This window comes from Rhipicephalus sanguineus, unplaced genomic scaffold (assembly GCF_013339695.2).
Source record: "Rhipicephalus sanguineus isolate Rsan-2018 unplaced genomic scaffold, BIME_Rsan_1.4 Seq533, whole genome shotgun sequence".
NCBI lineage: Eukaryota > Metazoa > Arthropoda > Arachnida > Ixodida > Ixodidae > Rhipicephalus > Rhipicephalus sanguineus.
In genome coordinates, this window is record NW_023615453.1 from 133,348 (window position 1) to 150,894 (window position 17,547).

The window sequence follows — 17,547 nt, forward strand, 5'->3', positions numbered from 1 at the left end:
ACTGTCAATACATGGCGAAGTCGAGTTCCTGCGGCACTGGTCCTGCCCGTTCTTGAGCGTAGTAAACGGTAAAGTGAGGCTCTCGGTGGTTTTCCCCGACCAAGAAGTGCTTTGAAATGTACATAATTTCTGGCCGTGCCATGGCCACGTGTGAGGTTTGTGGACAATACTTTCTGTCACGGCTACAGTATGCCTCAATATCGGTTGTGATGTTTAGACAGTAAAGAAAACTGTCCTGTGTGAAGGTGTTCAGGTGTTAGTGCTGTATGTCGAAATGAGCATTGTAGGTTTCAGTGCCTTTCTGTAACACTGTTGGTGTGGATTTCTCAGAAAATAAACATTTTCTCACTATGCTACCGACCTCGCGTCGTGGAACGCGCGTCCTGTCTTCCCTCTAGCCTTGCCTTTAATTCGCACAGGGCGAGCGGGGAATGCGGTCGCTCTTGGCGCTCTTTCGCTCGGGAGCGGACTTCTTCCTTGCATTTCACCGATCACAAGTGATAATGAAGGGACCACGTAAACCAACAGTACAATAAAAGTTTGATGTTTATATACACGATGTTTCACACTCTTTATATTATGTACTGGGCGCATTTCACGGAAGAGTTTCACGGTTTACAGATGATTCCCTCCGTAGCTTCGCCCCACTCATCATCATTCACCCCGTGGATAAGCTGTGATTTTTTTTCTCAGTCGATGTGTTGATCCTGCCCCGCACTCTTAAAGCTTTCTGCACCTAACGTGCTTTTGCACTGCCTCCAGGATCGAAGACACCTCGGCTGGTTTTGCACTTCCTCCGTGATAGGCTCACCTTTGACCAAGCAGAGTGTAATGTGATGACGTCACCACGTGACGTCACTTTATCACAGCCACGTCGGGATGATGTCAAATTTTGGCGATTTGTGACGTCATATGGCGACGTCATCCATCATCATCATCAGCCTGTCTACGCCCACTGCAGGGCAAAGGCCTCTCCATGTTCCGCCAATCAACCCGGTCCTGTGCTTTCTGCTGCCACGTTATACCTACAAACTTCTTAATCTCATTTACCCACCTAATTTTCTGTCTCCCCCTCACGCGTTTGCCATCTCTTGGAATCCGACGTCATCACGTGGCGATAATTTTTTGCATCAATCGTGTTGACACCGCCAACGGGGGACGCCGACGCGAGACGCCGGTCAATTTTCGCGTTGGATGAGGCTCACCCTGCAGCTCCACTACTGTGAAACATGCAGCTCCACTACTGTGAAAACTGAGGAAGTGCTTTGCACGGGCACCCAGCGATTCTCGTTCGTAGAGGCCCACTGCTCCGATTATCAAACCGTCGATGACGTCAATGTTTGAGGTAAGCATGTAGGGTTTTCCCCGGCACGGAGCGGAATCTTCGTATGGCGATTCGTAAACTCGGTGCGCTACCTTTTGCAGCGCTTTATCGACTTCCTGCTTGCTATGACAGTTGAGATACGTGTCATCTGCAGCGAGTTCCGTCAGGTCAGGGTTACGTTAGATCTAGTTTTAACTGTATCACACAACAAGAGCAGAGAAACACAAGAAAGAAAACAAAAGAACACATAAATACACGCTGATCAATGTTCAGCGACTCTTTCTTTTGATTTATACATTAGGCCTCGCCCAAACTGGCAAGGCCTCCCAAAAATTGGCCTACAGGCTCATTCGAGTGTCCTTCCCCACGGTAATCTTTAGTAAAAGGCGAAAGATTAGTGCGCTACAGCTGAGGAAGGACCTGAGCGATTGTCAAAACTTGGCCCTCATTACGATGTGTTGAAAAAGGACTCGGTTACTTGGCCAGCAATATGCACAAGTTTGCAGGATCGGGTGTTTAACCCTCAACATTTCTTCTCTTATAAAGGACGTTACTGCTTTGTTTGCCTTTGTAGCATACACCTTTTAATGAACAGATGTGAACATTGCAATATTCTTTTCAGCTTATGCCACCATACCGGCGATAAACGAACGCAGCCACGTATTCATCAAAGTTTGCTTGGAAGCGCGTGAGTAGCAGTACGCGAACGCGCGTCTATTAAATGCGAATAATTTCTTAACCAACACCTCTGCCTTAGCAAATCTATCTATCTATCTATCTATCTATCTATCTATCTATCTATCTATCTATCTATCTATCTATCTATCTATCTATCTATATCTATCTATCTATCTATCTATCTATCTATCTATCTATCTATCTATCTATCTATCTATCTATCTATCTATCTATCTATCCGCCTTCGTCTGGTTCTTCTTGTGGTCGTCTCCTTAACTTGGTATGCACCAAAGTGGCATAGGAGGACGTGAGCCCATGACGAACACGATGAAACCCTTTCCACCAGTCATGTGTGGCTTATACCCGCATAACAAGGGCGCCACAATTGATTCACAGTATATTGATACCCGAACAGCAAGAACTGAATTTGGGTACTTTAACACGCAAGCGTCAGGAAAAAAAGAAAGAAAAAGAAAGAAAGAAAGAAAAAGAAAAAGAAAGAAAGAAGAAAGAAAGGAAAGAAGAAACGAAGAAAGAAAGGAAGGAAGGAAGGAAGGAAGGAAGGAAGGAAGAAAGAAAAGCAGTGGGCTAGGCACGCGCACGCCAAACTTCGTTTGCTCACATCTCCCCGATTAGTGAAAGGGCTGCCGAATTTTACAGCGAAAGCTGTTATGAGATCATTTCAACGGCCGTTTTTGGCGCCGTAGTTGTTCGCCGCCGCTGTCGCCGGTGTCCGTAACCGCTATCGCAAGAAATAAGAAAAAGAAAGGGAATTGAAAAAAAATTCCAGGATGGAACGAGGTTCGAACCTGGGCCCTCTGCGTGGGAGCCCAGTATTCAACCTCTGAGCCATGCCGGTGCTTGAAACTGTGTTGCAAAAAGCCCCTTACAGGCTTCATATCGGAAAGAACGACATTAACATATGTAGTGTGGTCGAAGAGTAAAATAACAACCAGCGTCACCAAACGCGAATTCTGTAACGGGCGCTACAAATGCGAATTGCGCAACGAGTGGGGGGTTTGGGTTTGAAATGCTTCAAACCATTACAGAGGCCTCTGCGATAATTCTTCATAGTCATCAGCCACAGCATCAACAAAGTACACATAATGCCTTACAGGGGTTTAGCGAGTACCACGGTTCTTCGCAGAATGACGAAAAATTGCATAGTGGGCTGCTTCCCTATTTCACAAAAATTATGATTATTTATAGCGTAGTGGGTTTCTCACAAGTGCACTTCTTATGTTCCAAGGAAGCCCATACGGCTAACTCTCTCTCTCTCGCTCTCCGTTTCTGTGGTTAACGAATGTTATAAAGCGTGATGGGACAGTTAAACAACGAGCGGGCGTCACACAATATGAATTACGTAACTAGTGGGTCGTTTAAAGCTTCCAACCCATTACAAAGGACTCAGCCATAATTCTTCATCCCCATCATCCGTCGCATCAACAAAGTGCACATAATGCCATGCAGATGGTACCTCGCTTCTCCGCAGAATAACGAATAATGTCGTGGTGGGTGCTTCCCAACTTCCCAAAAATTATGATTTGTGGCGTAGTGGGTACGTTGCTAATGTACTTGTATTAGCCACAAAAGAGTTTATAACGGTCTCTAGAAATGCCGCTCTTCCAGCTTTCGCTGTGACTGTGCTGCGCTTACCGCGCAGGCCTGGCGTTTGTTGTTTTAAACAAGCTGGAACGCCGCCAACCTGTCTGTTATGACGCCGCAACCGTTGTAAGGGCGCTCAAACCCCACCGCAGGTAACCGCAGGCATACTTGACAAAACGGTATTTCAGCGTTTTTGTATTTTTTTGGGCCGCAATTACCGTGTGTAGTGCAGTGCGCACGAGAGTTTGCAACCAAAGACTGCATTTTTAAATCTTTTAGCTGGTTGACCGGATGTATCGTTTCGTTCTCGCAGTGATGCCCGGATAATGTGCCCAGATGTCTCGTTTGAGTGCCCGGAAAACGACGCTGACCTTGTCTCAATGCCACTTGAAAGCCGACGTCAACGGGACATTCCCGGGATTTGGGGGCATCTGTACGTGGGCCCATCTCCCGGCGGCATCAACGCGTGCTGCCATAACTGAATGGGAAATAGGCGAAAAATAAACCACATCTCTTTAAAAAATCAAGTTACCAAAAAGGACTCCGGGTTGCACACAGCAGATACCTACTGGAACATTCTGGTAAATTGCGGTATCGCACTACAAAACGTGTGGCTTTCTCAGGACAGTTGAACACCGCCCATTAGAAACACATGGGGATCCATTGTATTAAATTAAACACGCTGGGAAGCCACGCGATTTGTAGTGCGACGCTGTAAGTTTACCAGAATGTTCAAATACGTCTCTGCTTATAGAACCGGCAGTCGTTTTTGATAACTAGCTTTTGTCGTCAGATTTGATTTTTGTTTTCGTCTCTTTCCCATTCAGTTACGGCAGGCCACCGCTGTCACGACGAGAGATGGCGCTACGTGCACACGTCCCCAAATCCTGGTCGTTCCCACTCCCATTTATTGTCAATAAAGTTTATTCCTCCTCTTCCTCCTGGTCATGCCTGAAAGCATTTCACGCTTAAAAGAGCATAATATATTGCAGCGCTCTCAAGTATGCTTCTAATTGGCGATAGCGCTTTCGCAAAATCTCGCAAGGGCAAGGACACTGTTGGAGTTTTCATGTACACTGTGAATCCACGTCGCATTTGTCCGCTTTGAGTGCTCTAGCAGATGTAGCTTACAAAGAATTAAGTGTAGAAGGGTAAGCGACAGGCTAGTTGGTGAGTATCCACGATGTATTACAGCGCGCGCTGTTGGTCAAATGACGAAGAAAGAGCAGTTAAGGAAAACAGCGCTTGTCTTTGTTTGTCGCTCTGTCTTTGTTCTTTGCGTAAGTACGCGCTGTATAATACATCGTAGTTTACGAAAGTACGATTTTCTGTCTTCTGCGCGGAGCTATATCTATTTGCGATTTCACCGATTTTTTGATCATCTCTGGTATAGTAGCCGCCGGAAGCAGCATGCTGAAGCTGCAGTCTTTTTTCACTGAGACACGATGAACGCGTATGACCACCAATCAATATTATCTTTACGGCAGAGCTGTAATGGTCGAGGTTTGCCGTGTTGTCGTAGATAGAAAATTATCGTCATCATGAACTGGCACGCCGCTCATGACCGCCCAAGCATTCTGCAAAGATGTTTACAAGAAAGCTGACGCGTGCCCACCAGCTCTGCTGCGGTATTTTTTTTTTTTTTTTTTGAGCTACCGCTCCACATCCTCCTTCGATTCATGTTTCACAGGTTCAGCCTCACAACCCACTCGCTCCCAGCTTCTTTGATTCAGGTCTCTATAGATTGTGCCCTTCGTCGGCCGCCTATAGCATCAAGGTCAATGACTTTGGGTAGCGTCCCTGGTTATAAACTTCTAGTTATTTCACCAGCTCTAATATTTTATACCCAGTGAACAGTGCGGTACTTGGGAGGAAGCTAAACTTAGATTCATACTCAACAAAATTGAGGGTCTCATTCTTGCGCTGAGCCAAAGAAATGTTAGACACATTCTTACAACCACTCGAGCTTAGAATAAGCAGAGTCTCCAATTCCTTCGTGTTCATATACTCTACAACCTGCCTCTCGGTTCGCCATATTTATCTCAGTTGTCAACATTGGAGGAAACCAGTCTCCAGCGGCGGGCGCGATAAAGTTGTATATTTTACAACTTATCATAAGACTGCTTACTTGGGCCGCGTTTGCTACTGGTCGTCTTACAACCTCCCCGCTCTGTCTTGTCCGCGTTCGCGCTGCTAGTCGTTCTCAATACTTGCTTTTCTTCGTTGTTGTATCGTTTTTCATTGTTTGCCAATTTACATTTGTATCTACAAAACAGAGTCTCACAAAGTGGTCTTACCGAGTCATTGTTTGCCAATTTACTCTGTCCTCCTTACAAAACAGAGTCTCACAAAGTGGCCTTACAGTGCTTGTTCTACCATTTAAATTTGTATCTTACAAAACAGAGTCCTCACAAGTGGTCTTACAGAGCATTGTTTGCCAATTTACATCTGTCCTCTTACAAAACAGATCTCACAAAGTGGCCTTACAGAGCATTGTTTTGCCATATTTAAATTTGTATCTTACAAAACAGGGTCTCACGAGTGGTCTTCCAGGTAGACCCAGTACACTATACGCCATCGACAGAGATAACGAGACAACCAGTTGACAACCAGAAGAGGGCCTTTATTCGTTCCTCGATATATATATGCACGACGAACAACATCTGGTGCACAGTATACGTAGTCGGAGTTTGTAAACAGCTTGTTTACGCAGTGGGTGCACGTGTTTTACTTTGGATGCCGTCTGAGCGGCGGCCTTGTCACTCTTTTACAAAGGTTCCATCAAACTTGAGCTCGAAGGGAGAAGGAGCGGGAGAGAAAGGGGGGAAGGGTATTCACGATTCCGCGATGATGATTATCAACGTGTACAACAACCGAGGCGTGAAACTGGGAGGCCACGAAAGTACACAAAACTACACAGTGAGCGGGGGCAGACGCTCTACGCAGTCCCGCGGGAACTTACTGGAGGCATACACGACAGATATGTGACGCCGACAAGACAGTGGGGAGGATGACGATGCTTGTTTTTTTTTTCTCTTTCACTATGTGTCTTTTGTGTGTTGTGTATGTATACGGGGTCAACGAACCCACGCCGCACGGCAGTGGGCAACGAATGTACGAGATTTTTTGGGAGAATAGAGGTAGTTATTTGCTTAGACTATACGCCATTGGGAAGGTGTATAACCAGTGACGTCGCCAATCAAAGTGACCTTCCTACTGTTTTCTCCAGTTAGGTTTATTGGAATATACTCTGTTTATCACGTACAACACGGTGTCTAAGAGATATATTCGTGTTGGTAATCAAACACACAGCTTGACTAACGGCCAGTGCAGACACTACATTAATAGGTGCGCAGCGTTTTATGTCACTCGAGGAAAGATACTTCAAAACACGACCGCGAAACAAGGACTAGGGAAAATATAGCAGTATGCCTATAACTCACTTTTATTACACTAACAGCACCAAACAAACAATGCAACCAAAAAAAATTGTCGCGTTCACCAGTGCGATCATGTTGGCCGATGGCTCAAGCCGATGAAAGGACAGCAGTGTCCGTAAACGACAGGAAAGGGGAAAGACTGTCTATAAACTGTTCACTATAGGCTGAAAACGAAGAAGCCGGTAGCAGTGACGTTCAATAAAACTTTTTGCTGGTTGAGTTGGTTTTGCGCACACCATTTTTACCTTTCAAGCCGTGACACACGAACGGCTTTCGAGGGTTCTTTTGAGGCCACCGTCGTCGCGACTTCAATTAAGTAAGTCGAAGTCGCTGTCGCATTAATCTTACGAGGCGACAGCCTCGCAACATTTGTGCTAGTTATGCAAGTTATGCTAATTTGTTAACTTGTACTCTACAAAAAAGGACAAACAAAAATAAAATAAGCCTTGATTGCGTTTCTGATATTGCCCGGTGCTCTGTGTTTAACCATTTCACTATGTTTAAAAGTGTTCCTGCTGGTCCCATGCCGGCAATTTACCATCATTCGCACGGCCGATGCTAAAATACACGATTGCGAGAGTTCTTTGCATGTTTTCAGCGTTAGGAAATGGCGTAAACATGAAAACTGCGGAGCAAACTCCCAAAGTTAATGTTCAATCACTTGGCAGAATAAAAGTTTATTATCAATACAGGAAATTCATTTCATTTAGTAGAATAAAACCTTATGATCGAAAAGGAAATTTATTTCTTACAAATTTTGTCCCGAAAGCTCTCGCAAACCACTGCGACATCGTGGGTTTCGAAGTATACGTGGTCTTTTCTCAACTCTAAACAATTAAGTGGTGTCGAATGACGACCGTGTAAATGCACCAGAAAGGGAAACTTACACGAACATTACATGAACATATTTTGTCTTAGTGTCTCATCTACGGTGCGAAGCTCCGGCTTGTAATATTACGTGGTCATCTTTTGTATGGAAGAAACGTGGTTTACTAATGCATCCTAGGTTTGTGTTTCTACTTAGTTTTCCTTCGATCGATGTGAAGATAGATGTAACAATGAGTGCAGTACATGAAGTAACATTTTCTACCAGCACCGTGAAACCGTACATGCGGTAATTCCTTGCAGTGTGAGAGCCTCTGGTGAGGCGTGAAAAAACAAAGTATTTGGGCCATAATCGCGAGTTTGCGTCCTACGTTAATGCACGATACTTGCTGACTAAAAAAATCTCTTTCAGGCGTGGTCTCAAGCCGTTGCACCATACCTTACCTGTACGAATTTTGTATTGCCTGGTGTCAAGAAAGTATGTGCAGTGTTAATTTTCTGTTCCTGAACGTCCAGCTAGCGTGTGGTCACGTGGTTCAAGACTTCGATGATTCTGTGATGTGGTCGTGCAAGTACACCGCTTCTGTAACGGTTCCGCATGCAGCCGAATAATTTCGTACGTTTCCGGTACCGCTCTTGGCGAAATCGATACGCATCTGTTCCGCGTGACTCTGGAGTCATTTCTGCGAGAATGACACACGTAAACATACTGAATTACCGGACCGCTTTCGGAAACGTTTGACTGTATGTATCTTTCAAACAGCGCTTTTGATTTCAAGTATTAAATCTCTGCCGTGTGACGTAGGTGTGTGTGTGTGTGTGTGTGTGTGTGTGTGTGTGTGTGTGTGTGCGTGTGTGTTCGTGTGTGGACTATACCGCGGGTTCTATGTTTTGCATACTCGTACAACCATCAAATATAACAACCATCATGTTTTACAACCGACGATCACGCCCGCAGTGTCGTGGGCTGCCCGGTGGCGACGACCTTCGTTTCCCCCCTTTCCGGACAGGAAGGTCAGGTGACCCGCACGGGACTCGAACCGGGAACCAGCGGAAGGTGGTGGTAGTAGTGGTGGTAACGGTGGTAGTATAGTGGTCACGAAACGAGGAAGGTTCCCGCAGCTTCACCGGCCACGGCCACGTCCCAGTCTAGGACTCCTTCACCTTGGTGCCCACCTCACGACTCTGCGAACAGGGGAGAGGAAGAGACGTATAGAGGTCACCTTTCAGCGCACGCGGTTACTACAGTTACGTACGCATACGCATTTTACGCGGTGCTGTCATCCAGCTACGCTCAATGACATGGTGAGGCACCGTCTACGGTGCTCACCATGTCTTTGCACATAAAAGGTCACTGCCACACACACAAGGTCATTGCCACATACAAGGTCCCTGCCACATACAAGGTCAATGACACATACAAGGTGAGTACTGTTATGGTGCTCACCTTCTCTGTGGCGACTTCAACGCCAGCCGTAGCACCCGTGGCCTGCTTCGGCCTTTGCTAACCAAGAAGCGCGGTGAAAACCTAAGCCACGCAACTAGTGTCTGTGATGCCATGGTACCCGGTCAGGTCACGGGTCAGAGTCCATGCTACAGCCCATCTATTAAGGGCTGAATTAGAAGAGAGAAAACATTTTATTAAAAAAGTACAAACTAAACATGTGAGAGGGAACCTTAATATGGGGTCCCTAGGATGGTCTCGGCGACCACACGGGCAGGTGTGTACCGATATCTATTGTTGTGGTATCACACACAGAGGAATGACATCAAAGGAGAATGTCAAGCGCTCAATTGCGTCGCCCCTAATATATAACTTGGTACGCTGTGCCACGACCAAAAGAATTTGCAGCCAGAACATATGCTCATACGCGTTGCTTTTGGGAGTTTATTGCGCAGGAACGCCAATACGGGTTCATCAACCTCCTTTGCTTTTACGCTAATCTCTAGCTTATACCGAGCATACAATCGGAGTACAAATTACCTTGTCTATATATGCTACTGCAGGAGTCCAATCTCACAAACCTCAGTAGAACAAGTATTAAGGGGAACGCCTTTAATGTCTCATACTCGCGGTGTCCGTCTAGCTCACACCGAGCATACTATCGGGGTCGAAATTACTTGTCTATATATGCTACTGCAGGAGTCCAATCTCACAAACCTCAGTAGAACAAGTATTAAGGGGAAAGCCTTTAATGCCTCATACCCGCGGTGTCCGTCCGTACGATCGTGGCCTTGCACGGTGCCAGCTGTGGCCTGTTTCCCTCACACTCTCAGCAATCACGTGATGGCTCAGCGGCGCATAGCAACAGGGGCGCGTTGCTCCTTCCAACGCACGTTGCGCAACTGTTGAACAACGCGGCGGCGTCCGTCGGAGGAGTCGGATGGCCACAGGCTTTCGCCGAACACACTTTGGAATTTACAAAGTGTCCTTCAAATTTTTAGGGGCGAAGCTCTTATAGCATCACCTGGTCGGTCGTCGCTCCATGCGGCGTGTGCCCGCTGTCGCGTCTCCGTATCATTCAGTAGATGGCGCTGTCGCATATAGAGATGCATGCAAAGTGCAGTTGGGTGACGATATACTAGATGGCACTGTCCCATAGAGATGCGTGCAATACGTGTGAAAGAAAAAAAAGAAAAAGAAAAACGAAAGAAAAAAAAAGCAGCGGCACCCTGCACGCTAGATGGCGTGCAGTAATCAAAGCGGCGTATCGCTTTGATTACTGCTGGGCGAAACCACTGAACATTTCACGGTGTAACCATGATTGCTTCAGGAGCTTCGCCCAAGCTCTTCATCATTCACCCGTGGATATGCTGTAATTTTTTGTATTTCTTCAATAGGAACTTGGAACAGCAATCGAAAATAACGAATAATTAAAGATACTCCATATAAAGCAATACACGGTACCAGTTTAGACGGGGTGAATTCTTTCAGGTCGCGGTAAGCGATTGATGATATCGCGATCGACAATCTCAGGGCCAGTGTGTTATTGTGAGGACACAAACGTTAATATGCTATCTTGTGCTGTGACAGTTGTAACGTAATAAGTTCTCAAAACTTGTCAAGTCCAGCTTGAAGCGTCACTGCAATATAACGTAGGCCAGATGAAACTAAATGAACTAGGTCTGGGCAGGCGGCGTCTAAACCAATGACGTATCGACAAGATGTTGAGGAAATTTCAAAGCCACGAAGCCATCCGTATTTTTTCGCTTGGCGTCTTTATTAGCTTAAAATGATTAACGATCCTTCTGCAGTGGTATGGTGTGGTTTGCTCTTATTGCAAAGGGCGCGGTTTACAAACCCTGGTGACCTAATTTTAATTTTTAGCTGTCTTTAGGAATGATGGTAAAATGCAATATTGGAGGAAGGAAATGCCTCAGCGTCGCTGTAGTAGGTTTCTGCTGAATAGACGAAGTTTGACCACGAGCTTACCATTAAGCATACAGAGACCAATACACTCGTCTGCAGGACCTCCGTGATTCTGGACCCGAATAGGTAGATATGTTCCACAAGGCATGTATATGGCATGCTTATGAGCACCGAGGTCGAGAATCACGGAGGTCGTGCTCGTTTATATAACATCCTCTTGACGGTCATGCGAGCTGTGAGGTTACAGAGCGTGAGGCTACCAGAAGGCCGAGCGGAGGTATGCCGTAAATGAATCCGCGCATGGTAATCTAATAATAGCTGTTGGGGTTTAACGTCCCCAAACCACCACATGAATATGAAGTGCCTTAGTGGAGGGCTCCGGAAATTTCGACCACCTGGGTTCTTTAACGTGCACCTAAATCCAGGCACACGGGCCTCAAGCGTTTATGCCTCCATAGAAAATGCGGCCGCCGCGGCCTGGATTCGATCCCGCGACCTTCGGACGCCTAACCACTAGCAGTCGAGCGCCATAATAACCAGACCACCGTGGCGGGTATTCGCGCATGACGGTCGCTTTCTCACCGTGTATTGTCACTTCGTTGACAGTGCAGTTAAGGGCACACAGCTAGCGTGTTTTAGATAAGCGTACTCGTAACCGTATACGAGCAGATGTGCTCAATATTGGCATTTCCGTCAGAATTGGCATGTGCCCCTCTGATGCAAGAGACATAGAAGCCAGTAATATATTTGGCACATGTGTAAAAATTTTCCCATATAACACGTAATCGTTTCCATTTTCTTCAAGTGTCACAGATCGCATTTCATAAGGTAGGAGAGCTAGCAGCTGCATGCGGGCAGGAACAGTTTATGCCATCCGCGATACTGCTGCGACCTCGCTACCACTAACAACGTTAGCGTCGTTTATGTTTCATCATCGTTTCAGGTCGGTACGTTCTTATAGAGCTTAAGTGGTTTGGAGCATGGGACTCGGATGTGTACCAAATCACACAGCAGAATAATAATAATTTCTGGGTTTTACGTGTCCAAAACCACGATATGATTATGAGGCACGCGGTATAGTGGAGGGCTCCGGAAATTTCGTCAATCTGGTGTTTTTAACGTGCATGAGATCGCACAGTACGCGGGCCTCTGGCATATAGTGTTCATCGAAATGCGACAGCCGCGGCCGGGATCGGACCCGCGACCTTCGTGTTAGTAGCGAGCAGCGTAACCGCTCCTGACTGTCGCTGGCTTTAGGCGGAACCTATTCGTAATTCCTGTGTTCTCAAGAATAGTACGAGATTAAAAGTGTATGTGCTCGCAGCCTGTCTTGTGAATTTTTACCCATTTTCTTACCCACGTAATGCCTGAACTGGCTATTTCTTGGCTACTCCTGGCCACGTTTTTATACTGCGCCCTTTATATATATATATATATATATATATTATATATATTATATATATATATATATATATATATATATATATATATATATATATATATATATCGTATTGTTCACAATTTGTCACCTTCTAATTATTGCTTCAATTGCTGACATGTCCACTACTAAGTTCCAAGCGGCCTAATATAACCTCAGAATCAAATTTACTTCAGGTTGAAAGCGTCTAGCTGTTTCTCTCGCTCTCTTTTTAGTCGCAAAAAAGAAAGAAAAAGAAGAAGAAAGAAAGAAAACAAGAGCCCGCGAAGTACGCGGTGAATGAAATAGCGCGCGCTCGCGTGCCGCTACCACGTGGCCGCTACTCAAGCACTTCCAGCGAACTTTGATGGACACACGACTGCGTTCGTGTATCGCCGGTATTGTGCATAAGATAAACACGGTAATATTTGACATAATTTATTAAAAAGTGTATGATGAAGGCAAGCAAAACAGGAAAGTTCTTTATAAGAAAATAAATCTTTAGGGTTAAACGCCCTATCCTGCAACAGCTTTTGCATAGCGTTGGCCAAGTAACCGCGTCCTTTTTCAACACACCGTAATAAGGGCTTAGTTTTGACAATCGCTCAGGTCCTTCCTCAGCTGCAGCGTACTAATCTTTCGCCTTTTACTAAGATTACCTGGGGAAGGACACTCGAATGAGCCTGTAAGCTAATTTTTGAGAGGCCTTGCCCGTTTGGGCGAGGCCTAATGTACAGATCGAAAGAAAGACTTATTCGGTTTAAGCTTATCACACACGAAGGATGAGAATGTGAGAGCGTATTTGGGCCTTCTGGTGTCCTGCTTAAAAGTACAGTATGGGGGAAATAATTTTGATATCTGTACACCACTGTTCCGCAATTCCAAAATCGCATGCTTGCCGCGATAAAACGCGTAAAAAGATAATGCGGGTGGCTCCGCCACCTTGTGGTATTCCTGCAGCAAACGCCATGACGTCATAGATTATGACGGCGTCTAACTAGGGCTACGCAGCTCCTAATCGGTAACAATGAAGTACATTGACCTCTGAGGGGGCCATATACATAACATACCAAGTTTCAGGAAATTACAGGCAATGTCGCCAAAGTACAAGTACACATTGAAATGCGTGACGTCACAATCGGGGTTTTCGGCGCGAAATTTAAAAATGCAATTTTAACCTTGATTTTCTCCTCTAACTAAAACTTATGACGAAATTAACGAGATTAGAATTTTCAGAGAAAGTTTATCAATCCAAACCAATTCATCGTTTCACTTTAGTGTACCTTTAACTTTATGATGGTCGTGGGATAGAACTGGCGACTTTCGGGTCAGCAGCCGACAACCGTAACCACTGTGCACCGCGGCGGACACAGAGCGGACGAAATGCTGGACCTTATATTTAAGCGAGCCGAACACGAGGAAAAAATGAATGTTTGATAGGGATTGTTTGGAGAACGGCCGGCGTGACGATACGTACATTGCGTGGTTGTTTTTAGAAATGCGAAAGGGCAAACGTCGCCCCGTTCACAACATAGTGAACGCGCGCGAGCCACAGGACCTTGTAACTGGTTTCCCAACGCGAAAACACATAGCGGCGCCAAAGGGAGCAGTGCAAAACAAACTCCACTAACCTTGACATAATTCGCGCTCACAAACGTCGCTGAGGACCACCGCTTTGATCTCTCTCTCTCTCTTGACATCCTATGGAGTGATGGGAATTCTATATTGTGAACACGAATAAAAAAAAAAAACGCCAGGCCTGCGCGGAGTACGCAGTGCAGTCAGAGCGGCCTCTCTAGAGCCCATTCTAAACTCTCTTCGGGAAACTAATACAACTACACATGCAAGGTATCCACAACGCCACAAATCATAATTTTGTGAAGTAGGGAAGCACTCACTATGCCATTACAGTTGAGCACCTTTATAAGAGACACTGATGCAAGAGACAATTGGGTGTAAGAAACACAAGTGTGCCTAGAAATGGAGGTTGTTCAGAAAATGAAAACACGGTACCCTGCTTATAAGAGACCAGGGACAAGAACTGCTCCCTGGTGCATGTCTCTTATAAAGGGCTTCAGCTGTATTCGTTTTTCTGTGGATAAGCGGGATACCCGCTACACATTTGTAATGCATTAGGTGCACTTTGTTGATGCTGCATGTGGCTGATGATGATGAGGAATTATGGCTGAGCACTTTGCAGTGGGTGGGAAGCTTTAAACCACACACTCGTTGCGAAATTAGCATTGTGTGATCCCCATGATTGTTATTTTACTCTTCTGCCACGCTATATTACACATGTTAACGCGACTCCTTGCCCGACATGAATCCTATATAGGGTCTTTTTGCGAAGGACTTTCAAGCACCAGCGCGGCTCTGTGCTCAATACTCGACTGCCACGCAGAGAGCCCGGGTTCCCGGACATAATTATTTATTTCATTTTTTTTATTTCGCGCGACAGTGGTTAAGGACACCAGCGGCGGCGGCGGCGAACTGACCCACTGCAGTTGTGATGTGATAACAGCTTTCGCTGCTAAAAAAAAAAAAAAATGTTCCACTCCGTGAAAGCCGTCGAACACCGAAGCTCTCGCCCCTTCCTTCAGGCACTATATTTCCTAAGTTTCAGCAAAGTTGTCACTAAGGATTTCTTTGTTCTTTCTTTGCTCTTCAGGTTAAGCCATGTGGATCAAGCGCGAAGACATGGCGTTCAGCGCAGCTTCAACTTGGGCTTGTTGGCATAGGCGTGCGCTGTGTTCCCCTTCAGGGGCGGGGGCAGCAAAGGTTCGTCGCAGCGCCCCCCCTCCCAGTTTTGTCGATGTATGGAGCTGACATTGCGCCCCCCCCCTCCGTGTCGCCGTGCCCCCCTCCCTATTATGTCAATGTGGGGCTGACTGCGCACCCCCCCTAAGGTGAATAGGGGGGGGGGGGGCGCACAAGAAAACAACAGAAAATATCAGATGAACAGTAGCGGAGCAATTCTCGGCGGTTAGCGCGAAGCTTTCACTTTCGGTTCTTTCTTTAGGCTTCAACATTAGGCCTCGCCCAAACGGGCAAGGCCTCCCAAAAATTGGCCTACAGGCTCATTCGAGTGTCCTTCCCCACGGTAATCTTTAGTAAAAGGCGAAAGATTAGTGCGCTGCAGCTGAGGAAGGACCTGACCGATTGCCCAAACTTGGCCCTCATTGCGATGTGTTGAAAAAGGACGCGGTTACTTGGCCAAGGATATGCACAAGCTGTTTGTAGGTTCGGGCGTTTAACTCTCGACCCTTTTCTTACAAAGAACCGTACTGCTCTGTTTGCCTGTGTAGCATACACCTTTTAACGAACATATGTGAACATTGCAATGTTGTTTTTCAGCTTATGCCACAATACCGACGATAAACGAACGCAGCCGCGTATCCATCAAAGTTTGCTTGGAAGCGCGTGAGTAGCAGTCAACCCCTTGGTAGCAGTACGGAGCGCGTGCGAATAATTGCCCAAACACACTCGCCCGATAAACTTTTTCCTTCCTTCCTTCTTGACCAACACCTCTGTCTTAGCATCTATCTATCTATCTATCTATCTATCTATCTATCTATCTATCTATCTATCTATCTATCTATCTATCTATCTATCTATCTATCTATCTATCTATCTATGTAGCCGCCTACGTCTGGGCACTCTCCTAGTCGTCTCCATACCTTGTAATATACCGAAATTGGCATAGCAGGGGGTCAGTGTATGGCGAACACGATTCACTGGTCATAACATGAATAACACAAAACGCCTGTCGCGTACGTCTTGAAATCCTTTCCCTCTGTTATGAAAGCTTCGATTACAATATAGAACAAGAAGTTTATTTACAGAATTTACAACTGTCTTGAGACGCGATTCTCGGTTCGTGGCTCAAAAGTCTCTGCCTCGTCTTCGAAGTTCCCCCGCACCGGCCACTCTCTCACCCTCGTGGTATTTCTTCTGTTTGTTTCCATTTTCACTTGTTGAACGCCACGTGCGCAGTCCCGATGCCTTTCCAGGAAAGCCCCACAACCCCTTCGCGCCGTTTGTGCCGTGCCCGAGAGGGCGGTGTGGTGTACCGTTACGTTGACAGGAGGGGAGGACTGCGTGCCTGCGTGGGGGTATAGTGGGGGGCTGTGAGAGACGCTTTACGACCCTGTAGAAAACGGACTTGCGTCCCAACGCTGAGATGTTTCGTCTTTGGGGACTCCGCGGGAGGCTACTGTTGGTTGGGGGCCCCGCGTGAGGCTAGGGGAAATTCTTAACACCCTCAGTCATGTGTGGCACATACCCGCATACCACAGTTCATGTTGTGCGGGTATGAGCCACAGGTGATTCACAGTCCCAATGAACACTTCAACGGCGAACGTAACACATTGAAACGCAAGGCAAGTGAGGGCGCTGGAGACAGAACACCCTGGAAGACGCTCGAGTGCCATCCACTCGTCCACGTGGTCCGCCAGAATGACGCAGTGTTCTCTTCATTTCATATGAATCTGGGCGATGGCCTCATGCTGACCGAGGAGGACGTCAGGTTGATTGAGAGCCACTTTGTGGCACGCGAAGAAGCCGCCACCAAGTGCCCTGACGGCATACTACAGCAATGCTACAGCATTGCGGACGTCGACCGCTATAACGCCCGCTGCCTCGCCGCTGCGGACAACGTGTTATGTCATCCCCGATGGGATAACATAATTGACTATAAGAACGAGCAGGTACACAGGGATGCCTTGACCAAGGTGACCAACATGAACGCAAGCAACATGGGTGGCCTGCCGGTCTCAATTTACCGGAGCATCGGCAAGCCGTGCATAATCACGACCAACATCGGCGTGAGCGACGGCCTCGTTAATGGAAACATGCATCACCTTGTGGTACATCGAGCGTGACGAACACG

The 17,547-nt window shown here is 46.5% G+C and overlaps 1 long non-coding RNA gene and 3 other non-coding genes across 4 annotated transcripts in view; 1 reads left to right on the plus strand and 3 right to left on the minus strand.

Annotated features, from left to right (window-relative positions):
• Positions 1-1,626: 1,626 nt before the first annotated feature.
• On the minus strand, positions 1,627-1,752 carry LOC119377662 (U5 spliceosomal RNA). The gene has a single exon (XR_005180845.1). It is a non-coding gene; the product is annotated as a U5 spliceosomal RNA (small nuclear RNA).
• A 6,996-nt stretch (positions 1,753-8,748) lies between these two features.
• LOC119377658 (uncharacterized) overlaps positions 8,749-17,547 on the minus strand; it is a 54,727-nt gene continuing 45,928 nt past the window's right edge. Inside the window, exon 3 of the long non-coding RNA XR_005180843.2 lies at positions 8,749-9,057. This is a non-coding gene — a long non-coding RNA (uncharacterized LOC119377658). The remainder of the gene's footprint in view (positions 9,058-17,547) is intronic.
• On the plus strand, positions 13,261-13,384 carry LOC119377665 (U5 spliceosomal RNA). Its single transcript, XR_005180848.1, has one exon. It is a non-coding gene; the product is annotated as a U5 spliceosomal RNA (small nuclear RNA).
• Positions 15,693-15,818, minus strand: LOC119377664 (U5 spliceosomal RNA). Its single transcript, XR_005180847.1, has one exon. It is a non-coding gene; the product is annotated as a U5 spliceosomal RNA (small nuclear RNA).